Source organism: Salvelinus sp. IW2-2015, linkage group LG18 (assembly GCF_002910315.2).
Source record: "Salvelinus sp. IW2-2015 linkage group LG18, ASM291031v2, whole genome shotgun sequence".
NCBI lineage: Eukaryota > Metazoa > Chordata > Actinopteri > Salmoniformes > Salmonidae > Salvelinus > Salvelinus sp. IW2-2015.
The window spans coordinates 62,179,635-62,187,701 of record NC_036858.1 but is presented as its reverse complement, the minus strand read 5'-3'; the positions used below and the strand labels follow the sequence as shown (position 1 = coordinate 62,187,701).

Genomic DNA, 8,067 nt, shown 5'->3' with positions numbered 1-8,067 from the left:
AAACAAATGACAGTCCCACGAAGTGCAAACCAGATGGGATGGCGTATCGCTGTGGTAGCCATGCTGGTTAAGTGTGCCTTGAACTCTAAATAAAGCAAAGCAAAGCACACCCACACCATCACACCTCCTCCTCCATGCTTCACGGTGGAAATCACACATGCAGATATCATCCGTTCACCTACTCGGCGTCTCACAAAGACACGGCGTTGGGACCCAAAAATTATATTTTGGACTCATCAGACCAAAGGACAGATTTCCACTGGTCAATTGTCTATTGCTTGTTTCTTGGCCCAAGCAAGTCTTCTTATTTGTGTCCTTTAGTAGTGGGTTCTTTGCAGCAATTCGACCATGACGGCCTGATTCACGCAGTCTCCTCTAAACAGTTGATCAAATCAAATTATATTGGTCACATACACATGGTTAGCAGATGTTATTGCGAGTGTAGCGAAATGCTAAAGTTTGTTGAGATTTGTCTGTTTCTTGAACTCTGTGAAGCATTTATTTGGGCTGCAATCTGAGGGGCAGTTAACTCTAATGAACTTATCCTCTGCAGGAGAGGTAACTCTGTCTTCCTTTCCTGTGGCGGTCCTCATGAGAGCCAGTTTCCTCATAGCGCTTGATGGTTTTTGCAACTGCACTTGAAGAAACTTTCAAAGTTCTTGACATTTTCTGGATTGACTGACCTTCATGTCTTTTAAAGTAATGGTGGACTGTCATTTCTCTTAGCTTATTCGAGTTGTTCTTGCCAGAATATGGACTTGGTATTCTACCAAATAGGGCTATCTTCTGTATACCACCCCTACCTTATCACAACACAACTGATTGTCTCAAACGCATAATTAATAGGTGTGCCTTTTAACAAGGCACACCTATTAATTGAAATGCATTCCAGGTGACTACCTCATGAAGCTGGTTGAGAGAATGCCAGAGTGTGTAAAGCTGTCATCAAGGAGAGTCGGCCCGTAAAGCTGTCATAAAGCAGAGTGTGTAAAGCTGTCATCAAGGAGAGTCGGCCCGTAAAGCTGTCATAAAGCAGAGTGTGTAAAGCTGTCATCAAGGAGAGTCGGCCCGTAAAGCTGTCATAAAGCAGAGTGTGTAAAGCTGTCATCAAGGCAAATTGCCAGTTGGCCTGGACCCCTTTAACTGCCGATACGGAGCCCCACCGATCCATCACAACTGGACTACCGACGTAATTTGCCCGAGGGGGTTTTTCAACAGGCTCCTCCGTCACGACGTCCCCTGAATGCCCGCCTGCTAGCCGCGGCCCGCTAGCTGTCTAGAGCATATCGGACTGTTAGCTTAAGATGCCCATCAGCCAATTTCTTTGGCCACTATACCTATTTTGCCAATTGGCCTGGACCCCTTTTACTACACGGAGCCCTGCTGATCCATCACGACAGGTCTGCCGACGTAACTGCACGAGGGGGCTACAACAGATTTCTTCCGTTGCGACGTCCCTCTAAGGCCCCTCTGCTAGCTTGCTAGCCCCGGCCCGCTAGCTGTCTGAATCTACGTGTCTCCAGCCCGCCCAGCTACTCACTGGACCCCTATGATCACTCGGCTACGCATGCCTCTCCCTAATGTCAATATGCCTTGTCCATTGCTGTTTTGGTTAGTGATTATTGTCTTATTTCACTGTAGAGCCTCTAGCCCTGCTCATTATGCCTTAGCTAACCCTTCAGTTCCACCTCCCACACATGCGGTGACCTCACCTGGTTTAAATGATGTTTCTAGAGACAATATCTCTCTCATCGTCACTCAATGCTTAGGTTTACCTCCACTGTATTCACATCCTACCATACCTTTGTCTGTACATTATGCCTTGAATCTATTCTACCGTGCCCAGAAACCTGCACCTTTTACTCTCTGTTCCGAACGTACTAGACGACCAGTTCTTATAGCCTTTAGCCGTACCCTTATCCTACTCCTCCTCTGTTCTTCTGGTGATGTAGAGGTTAATCCAGGCCCTGCAGTGCCTAGCTCCACTCCCATTCCCCAGGCGCTCTCATTTGTTGACTTCTGTAACCGTAAAAGCCTTGGTTTCATGCATGTTAACATTAGAAGCCTCCTCCCTAAGTTTGTCCAGGTCTGTGCTCAAACAATTTGAGCTTCTACTTTTAAAAATCCACCTTTCCAGAAACAAGTCTCTCACCATTGCCGCTTGCTATAGACCACCTTCTGCCCCCAGCTGTGCCCTGGACACCATATGTGAATTAATTGCCCCCCATCTATCTTCAGAGCTTGTGCTGTTAGGTGACTTAAACTGGGACATGCTTAACACCCCGCCCATCCTACAATCTAAGCTTGATGCCCTCAATCTCACACAAATGATCAATGAACCTACCAGGTACAACCCCAAATCCGTAAACACGGGCACCCTCATAGATATCATCCAAACCAACCTGCTCTCCAAATACACCTCTGCTGTCTGCAACCAGGATCTCAGCGATCACTGCCTCATTGCCTGCGTCCGTAATGGGTCTGCGGTCAAACAACCACCCCTCATCACTGTCAAACGCTCCCTAAAACACTTCAGTGAGCAAGCCTTCCTAATTGACCTGGCCAAGGTATCCTGGAAGGATATTGACCTCATTCCATCAGCAGAGGATGCCTGGTTATTCTTTGAAAGTGCTTTCCTCACCCTCTTAAATAAGCATGCCACATTTAAAAAATGTAGAACCAGGAACAGATATAGCTCTTGGTTCACTCCAGACCTGACTGCCCTTGACCAGCACAAAAACATCCTGTGGCGTACTGCATTAGCATCAGATACGCCCCGCGATATGCAACTTTTCAGGGAAGTTAAGAACCAATATACACAGGCAGTTAGGAAAGCAAAGGCTAGCTTTTTCAAACAGAAATGTGCATCCTGTAGCACGAACTTCAAAAGGTTCTGGGACACTGTAAAGTCCATGGAGAATAAGAGCACCTCCTCCCAGCTGCCCACTGCACTGAGGGCTCTCTTCTCTGTACACATCAATGATGTCGCTCTTGCTGCTGGTGATTCTCTGATCCACCTCTACGCAGATGACACCATTCTGTATACTTCTGGTTCTTCTTTGGACACTGTGTTAACTAACATCCAGATGAGCTTCAATGCCATACAACTCTCCTTCTGTGGCCTCCAACTGCTCTTAAATGCAAGTAAAACTAAATGCATGCTCTTCAACCGATCGCTGCCTGTAAAAGTTTGAGTGTTTTAGATGACAAGCCAAATTTCTTCAGCCTCCTGAGGTTGAAGAGGCACTGTTGCGCCTTCTTCACCACGCTGTCTGTGTGGATGGACCATTTCAGTTTGTCCGTGATGTGTACGCCGCGGAACTTAAAAAACTTTCCACCTCCTCCACTACTGTCGATCTGGATGGGGGGGTGCTCCCTCTGATGTTTCTTGTAGTCCACGATCATCTCCTTTGTTTTGTTGACGTTGAGTGAGAGGTTATTTTCCTGACACCACACTCCGAGGGCCCTCACCTCCCTGTAGGCTGTCTCGTCGTTGTTGGTAATCAGGCCTACCACTGTAGTGTCGTCTGCAAACTTGATGATTGAGTTAGAAGCGTGCATTGCCACGCAGTCATGGGTGAACAGGGAGTACAGGAGAGGGCTGAGAATGCACCCTTGTGGGGCCCCAGTGTTGAGGATCAGCGGGGTGGAGATGTGGTTTCCTACCTTCACCACCTGGGGGCGGCCCGTCAGAAGGTCCAGGACCCAGTTGCACAGGGCAGGGTCGAGACCCAGGGTCTCGAGCTTAATGACGAGATTGGAGGGTACTATGGTGTTAAATGCTGAGCGGTAGTCGATGAACAGCATTCTTACATAGGTATTCCTCTTGTCCAGATGGGATAGGGCAGTGTGCAGTGTGATGGCGATTGCATCGTCAGTGGACCTATTGGGGCGGTAAGCAAATTGGAGTGGGTCTAGGGTATCAGGTAGGGTGGAGGTGATATGATCCTTGACTAGTTTCTTAAAGCACTTCATGATGACAGAAGTGAGTGCAATGGGGCGGTAGTCATTTAGTTCAGTTACCTTTGCTTTCTTGGGAACAGGAACAATGGTGGTCATCTTGAAGCATGTGGGGACAAGACTGGATAGGGATTGGTTGAATATGTCCCTAAACACACCTGCCAGCCTACAAATCGATCCCGCTCCAGAGTACAGGCCTCGTTGTAATGCTCATTCCTTCGACGATAAGCGCGAATCCGACCCTCACCCCTGGTGAGACAAAACCACGACTTGTCAGTGAAGAGCACTTTTTGCCAGTCCTGTCTGGTCCAGCGACCGTGGGTTTGTGCTAGAGGTCGACCGATTAATCAGGATGGCCAATTAATTAGGGTCGATTTCAAGTTTTCATCACAATCGGTAATTTATGTTGAAAAGTTTTAATATATTTAAAACATTAAATATATTTTCTTGAATTACAATTATTTCATTTTCATACAAAGTGGATGATACTACCTCCTATAAATATTACTGCTTATACAAATTCGTACTCCTAAAAATGTGCCTTTAGAAGTGAACAAGCAATCACCCAGTTAGTGTCTTCCTCATTATTGTCCACCTCCCCACAGAAGCGGCACAGTTGGCTCAGGTAATGTAGCAAAACATAATGTCAAGTAGTCTATAACATCTTTACATGTATTTTTCTGAGCAAACAGGGAACAGGGAACAAGGGAATAGTATAGGTTTCTTGTAACATAATTATTTAAATACATGTGTTTTAGTGGCCATCTAGTCAGAAGTTGGATCAATGATAACCTTGAAAGATGCTTATAAATTTTTCTTTTATCTACAATTATATTGAATTATAAATTGAACATACCAGTGTTGGAGGAGAGTGACTGCTATTTCTTCTCTCATGATGTTAACATCTTTGACCGTATTTGATAAGGATCAGGGGAGTATCAATGTACCTTTAGCAAATCAAATATATTTGGAGTTACCAATTTGTACAGTATATGCTGAAACCATAAATACATGTTATGGTAGATGTCATATTACATTATGAAATCTACCATGTTCTAAAATGTAACATATACAGTAAATGATATGCAATATGTAGAAAACTGCTACCTAACCTGTTCACTGCTAGAGTAAAAGCACAACAAACATATGTTTTTATTATAAACATAGAGCAACAGGTAGAAGTGTATTCCAAGACCAAAAGTAAATCAGAATCAAAGTGGTTAGGTGGTTATTGAATCAGCATTTACAAACAGCAAGGGACTTTGCAGTTATGATGCCTGCAGCTCAACTTATTCAACCAATTAGGCAACAGTACACAGTGAAGTCTTGGTGATTGTCCACTGAATCCTTAAAGAGAAGACAACTTCAAGAATGACACAATTGTAGATCACAGAAAAAGAAAAACAGTACATCACTTTATCCAGACCAAGAGGTATTAAGGAGCTGGTCATTTTCTGGCCCTGTAGGCTAGAATTAGAATCCTGAACATAATGTGAGCTGCAATAGGGAGGCCATCCAGGGTACAAATCAGTGGAGGGGAATCAGAGAATGCAGGGATTCCAGCAGGGTGTGAGTTGAAGTAGTGTTAGGAACTTTGTTAATAATAATTAAAACAATTTCTAGATTTAGATAAAACTATAACTAATTGAACTCTGCATGCCTAGTGAAAAGAGATTTGTGCTGTGGGTTATAAAGTAAGCAGAAAGGGTCGTTAAACTATGGTTGAACTGACCCAACTTAGCCCTGAGATGTTTAGATAAGGTAGTGAGTAACTTTTTAGGTCTTCCATTATCTTGAGTTGTCTGCTAAAGTGGTAATAAATTATAGTGAGGCTTCAGGAGAATAGATTATATTGTGTGTCATGTGTGTGCGCTGGGAAGTTGGAATGAACTTTTGAACCTGTTTTATATTGGTCAGGACGAGGAGATTTATTCTGTAACCTATGACGTCATATCTTGTATATAAACTGTTGTTTATGGTCAAATGGTAGCGTGCTCCGAGAATAAATACTATTATCTAATTTTAATAAGACTGTAYCCTGTCTATTTTATGTTAATAAGTATCTTACAAATTCTTATAAATAGACAGATTGATTTTAATTAATGAGTACATTAGAGGAATTATTTAATTCCCTCAACAAGTAGTCAAATCTGGAGCTGACAAGGCTCTGACTTAGCATCTTGGGGGCATCGCTGGATGGTGTGGAAGAAGAAGCAGAACGTTCATGTTAGGCCTGAAATGTAAATGACGTGATCATCTCGGATTATCTAACATCTGAGAATGGGCAGGCATTCCCTCGTATGAAGAGCATCTTGCTGATTATGCGATGTCATCCAGGTGGAAATGTCACCTGCATATCTGATGTAGGAAAATAAATAAGTTGAGTGTCCTGTGGATATGTATATGTACTGTACATCTGTGTATGTGTATATATATCTTGGTATATATTTTTTATTTTTTATTTCAATTATTATTATCATTATTGTGTTTTGTGGTTGAGAGGTGGGGGAGGTTGATGGGGATAGTGGATGTGCTGGGGGTGTCCTATTGAGGGCGAAGGGACCTATTGGGGAGGGGATTCTTCTTGGAGGCACATTCAGTCATAGTTTTGTTTTTTATATTATTATATAATATAATATTTTTAATGTTCTATTATTATAACAGTTTACTGTGATTATGGATATGCGCTCATGTTGACTTATATATTTGAACTTTATTTTTTTGTCCAGAGTACAAATGTTTGATTTATTATTATTATTATTATTATTACTACTGTACCTACATTCTTAAAAACGAAAACAGAAAAAGTGTAAAAAAATGTAGGAAAAGCCTTTAGAGGGAAAATCACGATGGGATGGGGGATTGAGGAATGGGTAGAGAGAACAGTAGAGGGCTCTGAAAACTATTATTGCTGAAACAACCACTTCCTTTTGTGACTAGAGTCTAATACTTCCTGTGGCACACATCAGAGGGCATGATAGGTCACCAAATGATTATGAAGTGTGCCAGGCCTTGCAGTCCCAAGATAGAGGGGGGGGGGGGGTTCAGCAGACAAGAAAATGGCCTTACCAAAATCCTCCTGCCCTTCTAATTTCCTTAATTTTGTGGCTAAAGTCAAATACTTCCTGTGGCACACACTACTGGTCAACATGAGCTACCAAAAGGATTCTGAAGTGTGCCAGGCCTTGCAGTCCCAAGATAGAAGGGGGGAGAGAATTTAGGCCGGCAAGAAAATAGCCTTGCCAAAATCCCCCCCTTCTAATTTCTTTAATTTTGTGGCTAGAGTCAAATACTTTCTGTGGCACACATCAAAGTAAAATACTTTCTATAGAACAAACTTCACGTCAGGATAGGCAACTGAAATTAATAGTTGATGTATGTGTGTTATATTAAACATAGATGGAGTAAAATGTAGGCAAGCAATAAACATTTCGGAACAACTACTAGTCAAATAAGACATGTGAGAGATGACGAATTTTAGCAAAGAGATTTATTTAGACTAATACACTTGAAACATATAGCCAAACCGAAAGCTGCGAGATAAATAGAGATAAATAATTAAATGAAACGCAGCCTAACGTGTTCAGAAATCTCAACGAGCAACAAGTCGCAGCAATGAAGAATTGAGTGCGTGCGCGTTCACGCGAAAGGGGGAGGTTCTGGCAGGGGGAGCTTATCGGCACAACCCGGCCATCGACAATTGCCAATATATCCTCCAAACACCTGCTTTTCCGGCATTATCACTTAAATACCATAACCATACTTAGCGGACTGATGTGATGTGTCATGTTACATCGCATTTGGAGCTACTAGCTGGAAGTCATTTTACAACATTTATGAATCTATTAATCTTGTCATATTCGGTGGTACTGGTACATGATAGCGTGGCCGAGCGGTCTAAGGCGCTGGATTAAGGCTCCAGTCTCTTCGGGGGCGTGGGTTCGAATCCCACCGCTGTCAGGAAGATTTTTCGGATCGCGGGCTATCTACTTCGCCAGTCCAGTCCAGTGAGTTGGAAATCGCGACATGGTCATAAATCCTTATGAAACATTTTAACACAATCTCATGTTAAACGCCTTTGCGACATATGTAGGCTAAAAACGTAAA

The 8,067-nt window shown here is 43.0% G+C and overlaps 1 non-coding gene across 1 annotated transcript; it reads left to right on the top strand.

Annotated features, from left to right (window-relative positions):
* The first annotated feature begins 7,838 nt into the window (after nucleotides 1-7,838).
* trnal-aag (transfer RNA leucine (anticodon AAG)) lies at nucleotides 7,839-7,920 on the top strand. Its single transcript has one exon. It is a non-coding gene; the product is annotated as a tRNA-Leu (tRNA).
* Nucleotides 7,921-8,067: the final 147 nt, after the last annotated feature.